The sequence below is a fragment of the Tamandua tetradactyla genome, chromosome 16 (assembly GCF_023851605.1).
Source record: "Tamandua tetradactyla isolate mTamTet1 chromosome 16, mTamTet1.pri, whole genome shotgun sequence".
NCBI lineage: Eukaryota > Metazoa > Chordata > Mammalia > Pilosa > Myrmecophagidae > Tamandua > Tamandua tetradactyla.
Genome location: NC_135342.1, coordinates 50870402 through 50888121, shown reverse-complemented (window position 1 = coordinate 50888121; position 17720 = coordinate 50870402). Strand labels below are relative to the sequence as shown.

General features: G+C 39.6%; 2 protein-coding genes across 8 annotated transcripts in view; one reads left to right on the top strand and one right to left on the bottom strand.

The window, feature by feature from the left end:
- Positions 1 to 3465, bottom strand: part of RSPRY1 (ring finger and SPRY domain containing 1) — a 46810-nt gene extending 43345 nt beyond the window's left edge. The window contains exon 1 of the mRNA XM_077132526.1: positions 2953 to 3465. The gene's annotated coding sequence lies outside the window, so the exon portion shown is untranslated. The remainder of the gene's footprint in view (positions 1 to 2952) is intronic.
- PSME3IP1 (proteasome activator subunit 3 interacting protein 1) overlaps positions 3397 to 17720 on the top strand; it is a 54860-nt gene continuing 40536 nt past the window's right edge. Inside the window, exon 1 of one of the 7 annotated variants that reach the window (XM_077132519.1) lies at positions 3397 to 3560. The gene's annotated coding sequence lies outside the window, so the exon portion shown is untranslated. The other 6 variants (XM_077132518.1, XM_077132517.1, XM_077132516.1 and 3 more) reach the window with 6 other exon arrangements.

The window sequence follows — 17720 nt, the reverse complement described above, 5'->3', positions numbered from 1 at the left end:
ACAATAAAAAAGGAGCTGCATTTCCTATGAGGAAGGATGGGGTAGGACCATAGTTTGAAAATCACTGCATTAAGGGACCACAGAGGAGGAAGCTTAATTTTTCAGGAGTTAGTAGGGGTAAGAAAAAAACTATTAAAATCTGAGGTAATAACAAACTTGCTGAGGAAGGTTATTTCAAAATTTTGATTTAAGGTGTATAAGATCCAAGAAATTATGGTTGATAACTGTAATTTTGAGCAATAAGAAAGCTACATACAGAATTTATATCTTAACATATTTAAGGGGTGCATCAATTCCTTGTTATCTCAAACGTATTTCTACTTTTAAAAACCTCAGAAAGGTATAAAAGGGAATCTTCTCTATAAGTCTACCACATATTTATAAGGTAAGTGAACCTGATTTTACCTTGTATACAATCACACATTTATTTACAGTTACTATTTTTTCATATTTAAGCAGCAAACATTCCCTTTTGGAATGGACACTAATAGTGAAAGATAACAAACGTTCTTTTTTTCTAATCATAAGGTTGAAAAGAAAACTATTTTAAAAGATGACTTACCGAATAACCAAAGGAAAAATATTCCTTCTTTTGCACTCCTGAGAGTTGTACAAGTCTTTTTCTAAAGGTTGTGGCCCATTCTGGCATTTACTTCTTCCTGAGTAATTACTCGGTTTCTCAATTTTCTACTTATCCTAACACAAAGGTAAATGTCTTGACAATGTCAAAAGTTTAAAGAGACACTCTCAATTGCTCATTCACTATCCCCACACAGCTCTTCTGTAATACATCATTTGTTTGACTGTGGTTCCCATCTATGGTGCCTATTCATTTTCCACCTACCTTAGCAACCATGTGACTATCACATCCTACTTTACAAGGATCCACCACAAAACAGAAAATTTTCAATTTACAAGAGTGTTAGATTACCATTCTAAAGAATTCCTAATAATTTCTCCAAACTATATAGATATTAGAGTATCCAAGAAGGTGACAAAATGACTTCTCACTTCATTATACTCAAATTACTTCATTATTAGGAAAATTAATAATATTATTATTAATAATGATATTATTAATTCATGATAGATTGAATTAAGCTCATACAGTTGAATCACATTGGTGTAAATGTACATCACAAATACAATGATTTCTCTGTTACACTCTTGCTAAAACATACTTCAGTTTTTTTCTTCTATTCATTATAGAATAACTTAATATTATACAAAATGCTACATTTTAATTTCCCTTTGATAAGTGGCCAATTTAGTATATGAAAAGTTATTTTTCTGACAAAGTATAAAAATTCCACATAGTTTATGCTGGAACGCTTCCTATAATCAATAACTTAAAAATAATCATAGGGTACAGAAATAACAACAAAGAGCAGGACACAGAAAGACAATCTCAGTACATCAGGACAACATATATCTGGAATATCAGAAAGCTCACAGAATCATCATAGAATTTGTTTTTAAAAGACCCACGGAAAATAAAATTAGGAAAACAGGAAATGCAGATCAGTTTTTTGGTTAAAAAAAAACAACTACTTCAAAAATCACAAAAGAAATTACTTCAGATCTGAAGAACCAGCTCTAACAATTGCCACTAGCCAAACATTAATGTCACACACAGAAACAAGTATCTTGGAACCTCATAGAGGGATCTGCAAAGCAAGAGGTCATCCCAGGAGATACAAACTCTCTATGAAATGAAAACAAAGAAAACCATCATGTAAGAGAAATTTAAAAATCGATCCCCAATATACCTCATAACCTATAGTTTGTGGCTGCCCACAGTAAACATAATATTTAGGGAGAAAAATAGAAGGTGGTCTCAGTAACAAAATCACAACTGAGGGATAACCACTACCAGTAGATATCCAAAGGCCTTGAATACATTAAAAAAAAAAGAGGTTTGCAACATTGAGATCAAATTACTCGGAGGAAAGTTTTAGCTATCAGGGAAAAACTTACTGAAGCAAAAGATTATGGTATAGTACCAACTTCTACCAGCACCAAAGTCAAACCTGGGTTTTGATTATTAAATGACAAAAGAAGTTGCGAACCTTGAAGCTTTCAGCAGTACAGTGTGGCTCCCAGGTGATCAGCAAAAACTGTATTAATATCAATGCCTTGTATTTACTTAATGCTTTACCATTTAGAAAATGGTTTCACTTATTTTCCAGAAAAGACCGGCCGGGGTTAAATCACTTGTCAAAGGACAAGCAAATGGTCGGTGAGGGAACTGGAAAACTGCGGGGCTCTTCCTCAGTCAATTGACAACAGACTTCCCTTAGAAGTCCAAAGTACAACACTACAAGGACAGCAACCTCATTCACACAGCGACACCACTGCCCAAGATAGGACCGCGGGGTCTCCGCGTATCCTATTTGCCCCGTCTACCTTCCCAAAGACTGGGGAACTGAAGCAACAGGTTGGGAAAATGCCTAATCCAGAGTCGTGGAGAGGGTGCTGATGGGATGGACTTCCTCCCGCACTAAGCCTAGAAACAGCTGAATCCCGTCTCTGGGACACCTAGTCCGGCTGCAAAGAAAGGGAAGAACCTTGCCTTTCCCTCTTCCCTCTCACTATTCCTAACTCGGGCTTTCCTAAGGGGAAGGGGGTTCTTCTTCCCAGAGCCTACCAGAAATCCCCCTTTCCCAAGGCCCTTGCCCAATTTAAAGCTCGGGCCTCCAGAGTAGGAAAATCCGCTAGCTACAGCTCTCATCTCCTTCCCCCTCTCTGAGGTGTCTCGATCCCAAGTCTTTTCGAAGTCTCACTGGAGGTGGGGGGGTTGGAAGGTCTGTTTCCCAATTGTGCCCCCTAAACCATAAACTCCACAAAAGGAAACCCTCCCAAAGCGACTTCCCATGTATCCCTTCCGTTCTGGGCACCCGTGAGGGGGAATCCCGGTTTCAGAAGCCTCCCCAGGAGCTACCTGCCTCTCACCTGGGCCTCTTTAGCAGCGGCCTCCTCAGAAGGACGACCCTCAAGAACCTGCTCCGGTCAAGACCCTCCAAAGGGGGAACACTCTTTCCCAGGACCCTTTAGGGTGACCACTGCAGGGACCTCGGTGGAGAACCTCCGGGCTCTTTCCTGGGCTTTATCCAATGCCACCCTCTCCCAGAGCCTCCCCGGTCCCAGTCCGCGCCTCAGGCTCTGGCTGCTGTTCCCCTCCCTCACCGATGTCCCCAGGTCTCCGACTCCCTCCCACCCCCGCGTCCCCAGGGGCTTCCCAGGGTAGCGCGGCCGGGCTGCAGCACTGACTTTCTCCAGCTCCCGTGATCACCGGAGGGAGGGGGCGGCGGCCGCACGACTCCTTTGTGACAGGTCCGAGAGAGCGGTAAAGATGGACGCGAGGCCACGGCGCTGCCATTACGCGCTGGGCCCACCCCTGCTTCGTACCGCCCGGACCCTCCCTCAGTCCCCTAGGAAACGCCCCTTCCTAGGTGGCAACCCCTCTCCATGATAGCCAATCATCTTTCACAAGCTGTGTCACGTGCTCCGGTGGCCCGGCCCGCCCCCCCAGGCATGAGCTGGCCAATCCTCTTGCTGAGGTGCGAATGACCCAATCAAGTCTCTCCGGCTTGCTTTGGGGGCAACGGATTTCCATCGGTCTCTTGGGGAGGCAGAGTGCTGCGGATTGGGTTACGCTGCCGGAAGTGGGGCGGAACTTTGTTGTGGCAGTGAGGAACAGGAAGCCCTGAAGGGTCAAAAGGAATACAAAAGCAAAGGCTATTTTCTTTCTTTCTTTTCTTTTTTTTTTTTCCTCCCTTTCTATTTTTTAGACAGCGAGCGGCTTCGGCAGTGGCGGTTGGGGTGGGCTCTGCTGAGGTGAGGGAGCTCTCACCTCCCGCGCGCGGGTAGGTGAGTGCGGCCTGTGTCCCGGCCAGGCGGCGAAACCTGGGCTTCAGCATGTTCGCTGAGCAGTGGGAGTACGGCAGTTGAGGTTAGGGTTAGGGCCCACCTCCGTCCTCAGTGGCCGGGTGTGAGCCCAGCGGGTAGAGGTGAGGGAGCCCTCTGGGAAAGCATCTGGTCGTGTAAGAGAAGCTCCCCGACCCTTTCAGGCGGGCCCGGGACTGACAGGCCCCTTTCTAGCCCTCTCAACTGGCTCATTTCCATTTCTGTTGGGTGGGGTCACCCAGGCCCCAAGCAAGGAGCGGGCTCAACTCCAAAGGGCTTGGGACAGCTCTAGGTTACTTAGGAGATCCGGGGACCCCTGGTTGGAAATAGGCGAATCATAGAATGTAAGTAAGTGCAAGATAGGAAACACATCTATTATGTACCAGGTGCTCTACCAAATGCAGTTTCTTCTAATAGAAAAAAAAGCCGGTGCACCCGTTTTGCATACGAGGAAACTAAGGCTAGGAATTGGGCGCCTTGGTTTGAGGTCCTCTGTTGAGTTGGTGAAAGTTAGTACACAATGGAAAGATAAAGGAGATATCTATTCGTTTATAGCAGTGGTTCTTCAACTTAAGTGGAAAACAATCTTTTGCGGCCCTTTTAAAATACACGTTCTTGGGCCCTCACCCCCAGATATCTTGGATGAGTACTCGGTGAGGAGTGGGACCCAGGAAGCCAAGTGCAGTCTTGGCAGAATCCCCAATAACTCTTTGTGTATTAACCTTGAAGTAAGATTTGTTGACTCTGCAGCTTTTTGACTTATTGATGTTTTAACAAAAAGGCCATAAAATGGTTTGGAGGGCACTGCTGAAATCCTTGAAAGGAAGGCTCAGTGGGTGGACTCCTTTTAATATAAAAAATTGAGCTGAGATGAAGGCAGCTTTTATAGACTTTCAAAGAGAGCTTGAGATGAGCTAACAATTTGTAAAGGTCTGAAAGCAGAGGCTGCCTGATTATCTTTCTCAACCTAAGTCTTGATATCTTTATCCCTTTGGGAAGTTCTTCATAGCTGTAAGAAAGAAAGAATTATGTCAAGGCCATTTAACTCATTAGCCATCTTCACTTTCACTTTCCAAGAAATCTTGTTTGATTGGGGTCAAGCTGCTGCTTCAGAAATTGAAAACCATGTATCTGGTCAATGAAGTAATTTAAGTGCATGGCTCAGCCTTATGCTCAGTCATAGTGTAATTATGCCTTTTGAGTAGCTAAATTAAGCAAGTTCAGTGTGTTCTCACTATTGATCACTTTTTGAACATTGTTTTCATTCTTAAATATATGTTTAACTCTTTATTATAGAATGTTATTTTTTTAATCTGTTTGATTTTCTGCATTTTCACTATGATGTATACAGGTATGGATTTCTTTTTGTTCAGTTTGGTATTTATTAGGCTTCTTGAATTTGAGAATTTTTGGAAAATTCTCAGCCATTTTATCTTCAGATAATTGCTTCTACTCCATAGTCTCTCTTCTTTCTTCTTTACTGATTAAACATGTCAGACCTTCTTATTCTATCCTCTATGCCTCATAGTCTCTCATTTTTATCTTTCCTTACTACATTCTGGATAATTTCATCTTCATTAATTCTCTCTTAAATTATGTCTAATCTGTTTTTAACTTATCCATTAAAAAAATCTTAAGTACAATTATTACCTTTTTCAGAAACTGAAATTCTATTTGAAGTCTGCCAATAAGCCACCATTTACAGTTTCTAATTTCCCACCATTAATTTTGAGGCTTGGTTTTTCTCTTTAAACATAGTAAGCATGGTTTTATAATCTGTGTGTGTTTATTCCACCATCTGAATTTCCTTTGAATATGTTTCCATTATGTGTTGTTCCTGTGGTTTTACTTTCTAGTTTACCTTTACTTTGACGGTGTAGCCCTTTGAGGTACCAGATTAAGATAGATTGTGTGTGGGGGGGGATGTTTTTCAGACTCCACATCCTAAGTGGCCTTTGTTTCTTTTGCTCCACAGGGGCAGCAGAACTGCAGCTTTCAGGTCAGAGAAATTCTCAGAATGAAAATTGCTTTGAACATAGGGCTTGATTTCTGGTTTTCACTTTCTCCTAGACTTTGGCTTGATAATTCTTTACTTTCTTGTTAGCTTTTCTATTTGTTAAGACTTATTTTTAAAATTTCTTCCAGCTTTTTTAGCATAGAGAGGGAAGATTGGTCTCAATTACCTATTTCCCGAAATGAACCCCCCCCCCCCCCCCGTTCTGATTTTGGAAAGTAAAATTTGTGGCTTCTGTCACTCTGAGTTAAAGATGATTTTTCTTCATATAACCTAAAACTTCTACCACTTTTATTGTACAATGTCATAGTCACTGAGATAGCAAATTTTAAGCTTCCATAATCTTTCCTTCTAGTGTTCCTTGTCAGAATTCCCTAGTTCTTAGCTTCTACCCTTTTTATGGCATTTAAGCTCGTTCTTCTTTTCCTTAAATTTTCATGGGCTAAACTTATCTCTTTTACTGAAAATTCCTCATTTGCTGAAAAGTAGAGAGTGCCTGTTTAGTACCTAGCACTGTTCCTTGCACATAATAAGTTGTTTATAAAGATTTACTTCACAAAAATACTGAATAAGTTAACCTTATTTTTTTAACTTGAGCTTGCAAAAAACTTGGGTGGAGGGTGTGGGGTGGTGTGGGGGTTAGTTTTAAAGGCAACCCAGATGGCAAACGTAATGTATAATCAAAGCTACTCGCTACAATTTCTTAGGGAGGCATCATGTTAGATGTAGGAATATTAGTGCTGCCCAGTTCTGATGTGGCCGGGTTTTCCTCCAGCTTTGGAACAGATCTCTTCCTTTGAGCCTAAGATGAAGTAGTTTGCATTTAGGGGCCATAGTGTATAAAAAATACAACTAATATTAGAATCGGACATAGTGAGGAAAGTGTTTATACTATGAGATGCACAGGGAAAGAACTGAGAACCAGCACGGGAAACCAATATGCCCTTTTTTTCTTCCAGCGCGTGTAGATGAATTCACGGTAAATGCGCATATGGTGAGACTGCTCTTGTGTTATGGAAAGATAAATGTTTTCCTTTAACTTTTTTTTTCCTTTAACTTCTTATATAGCATGCATTTCTTGGATTCCTAGGCAACCAGGTTATTACAAATTACTCTTTATAATAAACATTTTAAATGTAGATAAAATTGCTCATACTCTACTCTGTTTTAGATTCCTTTGGTCCCCTTTGCCACTGCAGCAGGTTAAATAGGCCTCTGTTAAAAGATTATTGCTTTGTATCATAGTAAATGCTAACAGAATTTTCTGTTAGAGGTTGTCAGTATCTGAAGAAGTCTTTTTTTTTAGGAAAAGTCGGCATGATCTAAATTACTATAGCTTGGTAAAAGTGACTTATCACAGAAAGCAGTCTATTTGGAATATACTTGAGTTTGCCAAATGGCAAATTCCTCTCAGTGTCTGTCCTATGTTTTGAAATCCTAAATGACTTTAACAGCAAGTTAAAAACATTGGAAGAGGAGTGTTTAAGTGTATTTACTAACAAAAGGAGAGTGGATTGTCAAAATTGTTTTTGCTACCCAAAGTGAAGCTTGACACCATAGCACAGAGATCTGATCCCCCTGGTGTATTTTTACGTGTGTAATCTGTCTAATTTTAGAGTTAGGAGGGTATGGTGGGCAGTGATGTAAACAGTAAGTAGTCTGCCATCACAAAATTCAATTCCATAGGAAACCAGATCTTATTAACTTGTATCATGGCACTAGCTTAATGGTATAATTTTTCAAGTCAAGGATTGCAGTTATTTTTGAAGCAGTAATATAATGTAGTATGTTACATAAGACACTGAGCCCATTTTGTCCCACCAAGCTGGAAATTAAATACCATAGTTTTTGGTACAAAAACAGTAGTGCAGTGTTTAACAGTTACTCTGGCTTGAAACAGAATAACTTTGTTTTCTTGCCTGTCAAAGCAAATTTGAAAACCATGTTCTTTATTTGTGCCAATTTGAAATTCTTATGTGATTTTTGTTTTGTACAAATCCCCTATTTGAAAAACTTAAGTCATCCTGTTTTAAATAATGTAATGTTTAGCCTGGTAATTAAACTTGAGTCATCTTCAGTAAAGGAAAGTTGGCAGCATTTACTCTTTATCAAATTGAACGCAGGACAAAATAAACATTTCCAGTGTAAATCCTCTTCATTCTTATGTGGATCTTGATGGGTAGAACCCTAAACCCTTAAGTTTTTTATTTGCTTGAATGTGTTTTGTTTTTAAGTATTTTAGCAAATGGAAAAAACAAGAGACTGATAAAAGTTTAGCTAGGCAGTATATATCAAGTTATTATTGAAAGATGATATCAGTTACAGTAAAGTGATTTAGTTTTTGGTCCTTGTTTCCCACTTCACAAACAAATTGTATGGTGTTTGAACAGAATTTCCTATGCGATATAGCAGCTTCAGCAAATACTTGTTTAATGGCTAAGTAAGCTAATAAAATGATAGCTACCAATACCTAGGAATATATTCATGTGAAGGCAGTCTTCCCTGCTTAAATTCTTCGAATGCTCCTCATCGTTCATTTATTCATCAGGTGTTTATTATACATCCAATATATATCAGACACTGTGCTAATAATAAGCACTGTAGAGACAGAGCTGTTGGGATAGTCATAAATGATAAAAAACTCATCTATCACTATGGGTAAGTGTTAAAGCAGAATTATGAATGACTGTCATGGGTACACAGAAGAAGGAAGTATATATTAACTACTACTTTAGGAAGATTTGGAAATTTTCACAAAGGAGGAAATTTTTAATTGAGTAAAGGAAGGTGGAGGAGTAATTTGTATTGGGTAAAAATGAAGCAAGAGCATTCATGGCAGAGGGAACAACTTGGGCAAAACCAAGGTTAGAGGTGAGAAAGTGAGTTGTGGGTAGTTCATTATGGCTTTCCAGCAGTATGATGGAAAAATTGCTAAGAATGAAGTTGAAAAGATAGGGGAGAAATGAGACTGGGTCAAGAAGGACATGAAAATGAAAATGGACTTTACTTTAGCAATGTGGTCCCCAGTGGAGTGATTTTAATTCCTGAAGGACATTTGACAGTGTCTGAAGACATTTTTAATTTTCCCTGGGCAGGGATGAGGGTTGGGGTGGAACAAGTCCTACTGGCATCTAGTGAATATAGGCAAGGTATACTGCTAAACAATCTACAGGACAGTATGTATTTTAAGCAAAAATTATCTGGCTTAAAATGTCAAAAGTACCAAGGTTGGATAATCTTTTTTACAGATGCTGGGGACTCATTAAACATTTTAAGTGAGACAGTAAGAGTAATAGACTTGCCTTTTAGAAAGATCACTCACTGACACTGGGGAGAAGGGATTGAAAGGGAGCTAGAACAGAAGCAGGGAGACTAACTGAAAACTATTACAGTAGTCTCCCAACAAGATGAGGGAGGCCCTGAAAAGAAGGGATTAAAGGAGAAACTCTTCAGTTCTCTCTCTCTCTCAAAAAAAAGGACATTGATTAAAAGGAGGTAACTATTATATGGAAGCAACAAAACTTGGTGATTGATAGTATCTAAGGGAATGAGGAAAAGGGGCTAAGGACATGTCCAGGTTTCAGCCTGGGAAGCTGAATTGATCCATATTTATGTCCATCATCACTGCCTCTTGTACAATAGTATTCACTTTGGTGATTAATTATATACACAATCTGGTATTAACTAATGTAAGAGTACTAACTTTTTAATTTCTTTGCACACTCCATAGACCTCTGTAGTGGTGCACATGCAGAGTTCATGCTAAGTTTATTTAAATTGAGCTACTAATAAAGTAAAACAGTGAAATAGAGAACCACACTAAAGGAAAATGCAGAGTAACCGAATCATATATATGTATGTATATTAACTTTTCCTAATTTTTCTCAGTTTGATTGGATCCCTTTCCTACTTAAAGTGTCATGGTTGTATATGTCATTTACTAATTTCTCCCCTCATTCCTTAAGTGTAGAAGAATTAAATTCACTCCTATAGCCTGTCCAGAGCTTAGCATAATGCTTTGTAGTTACATCAAACTTTCAAAGGATTTTTAAGCACATGCCAAACACTGTGCTCAGTGCTTCACGTGAATTATGTTGTTTATCCTCACAAAACCTTTATGTTATGAAGTAGTATTTTAATTCCCATTGGTAAATGTAATCTGTGGATGAGGAAACCAAGACTCAGAGGAATAGAGTGACTTGCCTGAGGTCATACAACTGATAAGTGGCTTGTGCTGGTTTGAAATGATTTGTGTACCCTAGAAAAGCCATGTTTTAATCCTAATTCCATTTTGTAAAGGCAGCTGTTCTTCTAATCCCTATTCAGTACTGTATGTTTGAGACTATAATTGGATCATCTCCCTGGACATGTGACTCAATCAAGAGTGATTGTTAAGCTGGATTGGGTGGAGATGTGTCTCCACCCATTTAGGTGGGTCTTAATTAGTTTATGGGAATCCTGTAAAAGAGAAAACATTTTGGAGAAAGCTGGAGATTCAGAGAGAGCAGAGAGTCCACCAGTTAGCACTTTGGAGAAGAAGAAGGAAAATGCCTCCTGGGGAGCTTCATGAAACAGGAAGCCAGGAGAAGAAGCTAGCAGATGATGCCATGTTTGCTATGTGCCCTTCCAGCCAAGAGAGAAACCCTGTGTTTGCCATGTGCCTTCTCACTTGAGAGAGAAACCCTGAACTTCATCGGCCTTCTTGAACCAAGGTGTCTTTCCCTGGATACCTTAGATTGGACATTTCTATAGATTTGTTTTAATTGGGACATTTTCTCGGCCTTAGAACTGTTAACTAGTAACTTATTAAATTCCCCTTTTTAAAAGCCTTTCTGTTTCTGGTGTATTGCATTCCGGCAGCTAGCAAACTAGAACAGATTTTGGTACTGGAGAGTGGGGTGCTGCTGCGGTTTGCAAATACCAAACATGTTAGAACGGCTTTTAAAATGGATGAGGGGAAGAATCTGGAGGAGTTGTGAGGCGCTTGATAGAGAAACTCTGGAATGCTTTGAAGAGAATCTTGGTAGAAACATGGGCTCTAAAGATACATCTGAGCAGGCTCTAGACAGAAATAAGGCATGTATCATTGCAGAGTGGAATGAAGGCGATCCTTATTTTAAAATAGCAGATAATCTGGCAAAATTGACTAGTGGCTTTGGTTGGAAGGCAGAGTTCAAAAGCCATGAACTTGGATATTTAGCAGAAGAGATTCGGGGAAAGTAGAGAATGCTGCAGCACCACGAAGCGGAGAGTCCACCAGCCAGTGACCTTTGGGGATGAAGAAGGGAAATGCCTCCTGGGGAGCTTCATGAAACTGGAAACCAGGAGAGAAAGTTTACTAACGCCGTGTTTGCCATATGCCCTTCCAGCCAAGAGAGAAACCCTGTGTTCACCATGTGCCTTCTCACTTGAGAGAGAAACCCTGAACTTCATCGGCCTTCTTGAACCAAGGTATCTTTCCCTGGATACCTTAGATTGGACATTTCTATAGATTTGTTTTAATTGGGACATTTTCTCAGCCTTAGAACTGTTAACTAGTAACTTATTAAATTCCCCTTTTTAAAAGCCATTCTGTTTCTGGTGTATTGCATTCCGGCAGCTAGCAAACTAGAACAGATTTTGGTACTGAGAGTGGGGTGCCGCTGTAATTTGCAGATACCAAACATGTTGGAATGGCTTTTAGATGGATAAGGGGAAGAATCTGGAGGAGTTGTGAGAAGGCTGATAGAGAAGGCCTAGAATGCTTTGAAGAGACTTGGGAGAAATGTGGACCTGTGATGAAGCTCTAGACGGAAATGAGGCATGTATTATTGAGACTGGAAGAAAGGCGAGCCTTGTTTTAAAAAAGGCAGATAATCTGGCAAAATTGACTAGTGGCTTTGGCTGGAAGGCAGATTTTATAAGCCATGAACTTGGATATTCAGCAGAAGAGATCTCCAAATTAAATGTTGAAAAGTGCAGCCTGGTTTCTCCTCACAGTTTATAGTGAAATGCGACAGGAAAGAAATAAGCTGAAAACTGAGCTCTTGGTTACAAAGAAACCAGAAATTCAGGTTCTGAAAAACTCTGGGCTTCCAGGAAGGGAGACCCCAGAGAATAGTGCCCCACGTGAAGATTTGACCAAATGTGGAGCCAGCCATCCATTTCAGAGAAAGCCAGGATTGGACATGAAGTTATCCAGGAAGGCTTTGTGCAGGCTCCTTAGGTCTGATGGGCATGACCTAAGGCTACTGCATAGAAAGCCAACGAGAGTGCTGTGGGACCTGTATAAACAGAGCCACTGCCAGTCTAGACTGGGGGGGTTCAGAGAAAGGACACATTGGAGGAAAAATAACTTCAGAGACAAAACCATGGAAGCCGGGGTCTGAAGTCAGGTAGCCTCGGCCTAAGAGAGCGGACCTACCCAAGCCTGTGGAGAGTGTGAGTTTGTCCCAGAGGCAGAGAATGGGCCTTCCACCTCCTTGAAGTGGAGGAGTCATACCACCTCAGGCCTTGGATAGGGTGAAGCACATTCCTTGGGGTTTGGGGAGAGCCTGGCAGCCACCACATGAAAAGTTTGAATGTGTGTCCTGGAAATGACGGAGAGCCCAGGTGCAGCCCCAATCCTTGGAGGGGGTGGAGCCAAGAAAAAGCTGGTCTCCCCAATATACCCCAAGGTTGCATTTAGAGAGAGGCAGGCCTTTGCATAGACCTTTGGAAAGGGATGGGACTGCCACTTTTAGAAGCCCCGAAGATAAATATCTCTCAGGCTTTGAAATCTTAAGAACTTTGCCCTGTGGATTTTTGAAATGGCTTGAGTCTGGTGACCCCTGTGTTCCTTCCTCCCTATGGAAATGAGTATATGTATCCCGTCACTGTTCCTCCTTTGTATGTTGGCAACAAATAACTTGTTTTGAGTTTCTTCAGGTCCAGAGCCGAGAAGAACCTTGCTTTAGGACAGACCGTGGCTGTAACTAACTTTGAGATGATTTTGTACTGTTTTTAATTTTGTATTGTATTTGTAATGTTACTGATGGTTTAAGGTTCTTTGATATTGTTATGGGATGAGTATATTTTGTATATGGAAAGACATGTCTTTTATGGGTGGAATTCCAGAGGGTGGAATGTGCTGGTTTGAAATGATTTATGTACCCTAGAAAAGCCATGTTTTTCCTAGTCCCAGTTTGTAAAGGCAACCGTTTCTTCTAATCCCTATTCAGTGCTGTGTGTTTGAGACTATAATTAGACCATCTTCCTGGAGATGTGATTCCATCAGGAGTAGTTGTTAAACTGGATTAGGTGGAGATATGTCTCCATCCATTTGGGTGGGTCTTAATTAGTTTATGGGAATCCTATAAAAGAGAAAACATTTTAGAGAAAGCTGGAGATTCAGAGAGAGCAGAGAATGCTGCAGCACCGCAAAGCAGAGAGCCCACCCGCCAGCACTTTGGAGATGAGGAAGGAAAACGCCTTCCCAGGAGCTTCATAAAACAGAAAAGAGAGGAAGCTAGCAGATGAGAGAGAGAGAGAGAGAGCCCCTGACCATGTTGGCCATGTGCCTTTGCATGTGAGAGAGAAACTGAACTTCACTGGCCTTCTTGAACCAGGAACCTTGCTTCCCTGGGTGCCTTAGATTGGACATTTCTATAGATTTGTTTTAATTGGGACAATTTCTCGGCCTTAGAACTGTAAACTAGCAATTTATTAAATTCCCCTTTTTATTGCATTCCTGCAGCTAGCAAACTAGAACATTGCTGAACCAGGTTTTGTACCAAGGTCTCTTAATTTCAGTGTCCACATAATCATTACCTGTATTCCCTCTTAAAGAGGAGACTATGTCAGAAGGTAGTTGTTATATATTAGTTGAATTAGATTAGATTGTACAGCAAAGTGTCTGAAGTTTATTTACCAGCAGTTGGTCAGTTTGTTTGACAGTGAAGTTTTGAAAAGACCTGAATATTTCTGGAGAAGGAATATTTTGAATATTGTCCAGAATACTCAGGAGTATGGCCACTTGTTCAAGAACATTTTCTGTCCCTGTTTTTGACCTCTCCTAATATGGAAGATGGCCAAATTAATTAGCTATCCAGAGGACCAGTGAGTGCCTTGGAGGCAAGGAGAGAACAGCAGTTGAAGTGTCAGGGAATGAGGACCTACAGATTGAAAAAAGAGATAGATAAAGCAGTCCATAGTTTAGTCTTGTCCCTTTTGATCTCACAAAATTTACTATAATCTTGTGTAGCCATTTAGATTGGTTTATTTTGGGATCAAGTGAATGTCAGAATTATGATATTGGCTTTAAAGAGGTGAATTGGTAAATGTACATTAGCTTTGATTGAGTTTTTTTCTGGAAGCCATCCCATTGATTGTTAATGAGAAATGGAGTTTGTCAGATTCTGAAGCTATTGTCTTTAATTTTCTTTTAATGTGTTTCTGCTTTATTTCTACTTTTACTAACACATTGTGATTTCTGGTTTTCTACCTGTGTGTGAAAGATTATTGTAGCTCAGACTAAACCCATTTGAGAAGAAGTTGAATTCTTACACTTAATAGGAAAAAACTGATGAAAAGGAGAGTGAGAATTTCTTGGAATCTCATAAACTTGTCTTTTCTCAAAGTGATTGAATAATGTTGGGAAGTTTCCTATTCTTCCAGAGTTTCTATTTCAAATTAAAGCCTTGCTCATAGGGATTCTGGAGCATTTGTGAGAAGAAGTCTCTTGAGTTTCAGGGATCTTTGTTAAAGGAAGGGTAGTTTCTTTTCCCAAAAACTCAGTAGGCCATGAAAATAAATGATTTTGCTTTCTACTTTTGAGGTAGAAGAATAAATCTTAGGGTCCTTAAATTCTTATTTACATGGAAACCTGTAAGATTCTAGGTTTTATTTTGACCTACTGGCAGAATTTTTCAGTATTAAAAAATATATTATCTTCATTAAGAAAATGTACAATGAGAATGAAGAGATACATTTAATAAAATGCCAGTGTCATTGCCACACCGTAATATTTATTTCCCGAGTTTATATTATATATGGTCTCATAAATTCATGGCTTAAAGATACTAGTTTTTCTCCATTTTGTAAGATTAAAGGAGCTAGAGTTGTTTGACCCAGAATAGCAACAATTTATAAGGAACATGAGAGTTGTTTTCAAATAACTGAAGCATTGTCGTATTGAAAAAGGGATTTGACTCCTTTTGTGTGGTCCCAATGGATTGAACCCATGTGTAGAATTTATAGGGAGACAGATTTCAGCTCAGTTGAAGGAAGAACAGGCAGATCTGCTCAAAGCAGGAGTTGGGCTCCCTGGGCGGGGAGTGCAGTGGTCCATGATGAGGTTTTCATATATGGGCTGGATGACCTTCTCCCGGGTGTGTATGTTGGATTCAGATGCTGGATGGAGAATTAGATGAGGAGAACTATAAGGGCAAGTCCCACTTTGAATTATTTATAAGGAAATAGGGGTAAAGAAAAAAAAACAGCTAATACAAGGTAAAAGAAGAGAGCTACAGTTAATAGAGGATAGGAAACGAGAATGAGGGTCTAGTATATCTCTACCACCCATTAAAATAGTTCCCATTTTCTCTGTCGGAGACTTTTAAAAAAATTTTTATTGTGAAAAATAACATATATACAAAACAATACATTTCAAAGCACACCACAACAGTTGGTTAAAGAACAAATTTCAGAGTTTGGTTTGGGTTACAGTTCCACAATTTTAGGTTTTTCCTTCTGGCTGCTCTAAGACACTGGAGACTAAAAGAAGTATCAATATTACGATTCAGGAGTCATACTCATTTGTTAAACCCTTTCTTCTCTGTATAAGTCCACCATCACCTTTGATCTTTCTTCCACTCTTTAGGGGTATTTGGGCTATCGCCATTCTAACTTTTCCTTGTTGGAAGGGGCCGTCAATAATATGGGATAGGGGGATGGAACTAGTTGATATTCTAGAGAAACTGGCCCCTCTACATTTCAGGACTTACCTGGACTGGGGACCCACCTAGGAGGATGTAGGTTTCTGGAACATTATCTGTCGGAGACTTTTAAGAAAATGCTGGCTCTGTTTCATCAGAGGTAATTTAGCAGAATTTAAGGAATTGTTGGCATGGTTAAGAAGACTGAACAGTTCTGTTTCTGTGATAGACTTTTGGTTGGAGACATGCTAAATTGAAGTGTGCATGTTGTGGGCTTTAGGTGGAAGTAGCAGTTTCTGTCAGTTATTTAGCTTTCTTTTTAGTAATTTTGAAAATTTTCCCTTGTTACATTTAACTAAACCTCAGCAACAGTTGGATTTAGACTGAGATTGTTCTGAAAGTTTGGGTTTATTTTCTCAGCTTCCAAGTTTGTCTTTAAATAAAAATGTTGCATGAACACTCTCAGTGCTAAAATTTGATGTAGAAAGAATGCTGAATTTGATATATCCGTGTTTTTTATTAAGATTTAGGGTTTCCAGGGAGGGATATTGTGAAGTGGGTAAGAGTATGCATTTTTATGTCAGACCTGGATTTGAGTCTTCACTCCACCATTCACTCCCTGTGTCACCTTGGACAAGTGACTTCTCTGAGCTTCAACTTCTTCATCTGTAAAGAAACAATCTCCCATAGGATCAGTGTGGTTATAAATCAGATAATATACATAAAGTATTTAGCAAGAGTTCATTTAGCTACTTTATTTTTATGCTGGCAGTAGAAACTTATTATCTTTGTTATTAGGGGTCATCTTAGAGTGAGCATTGGGTTGATGTGCTCATATTGTAGCATATGTGCTTCCTTCTTAGGGTGTAATCCTGTGAATAACAGCATGTTTGAGTAGAGGGTTAATTCCATAGTTTTTCAAAAGGAAAGAGGATAGTTAGAAGTATATAGATTTGGGATTCTTTGGCATTGAGATATACATAAAGTGTTTGAGGTCATTGTGGGAATGAAAAGAGAAGATTTAAGATAGAATCTTAAGTTGCAAAGACATGGAGTTTACAGGGAGGAAGTAAGTAAAGAGATTGAGAAGTCAGTTTAGGGGAAAGTACATTGAACTGGAAGTTGAGAGATCTGGGTTCTTCTAGTCTTACTTTCTTCATGATGTGTTTGCCTTTAAACTTATTTTCCTGTTGTGCAGACTGAGTGTAGTTTCTAAGGCTACCTGACTACCTGAGTTTCTCTATCCTGAATCTACTTGGAAGTAAAAATTGGCAGACCAAAGTAGTGTAATGTCCCTGAAACACAAATTTCAAAAAAGAACTATGGAGAATGAGATCTGGGAAAAGAATGAGGTATCCAGTAGTCCAATTTGTCTAGATTAGACAGACAGACAGATATCTGTAATGTGAGATTTACAATGGAACATCATGTAAAGAGAATTATTTGAAGTCATCTTTTGCTGACTTTGTAGATAACATAGGTGTTAATAAAACTACCTGATACATTATGTAAAAAATAATGAATGATATGGGCAGGCAACCATGGCTCAGCAGGCAGAGTTCTCACCTACCATGCCGGAGACCCGGGTTCGATTCCTGGTGCCTGCCCATGTGAAAAAAATATGTATATAATGATGTGCTCTCATTAACAATGTATAAATTAAACTGTTTGAGGATTTCTTCCATTCAGGGTTGGAGGCAGCCTGTTGCTGGGTGAAACAAAACTGCATCTCCTAGTTTGTCTTTAGATTTTTTTTTTTAATTTAAAAAATAGCAATATATTTCAAAGCGTGGTATCACAATTAGTTGTAGAACAGATTTCAGAGTTTGGTATGGGTTACTATTCCACAATTTTGGATTTTTTACTTTTAGCTGGTCTAAGATACTGGAGACTAAAAGAAATATCAA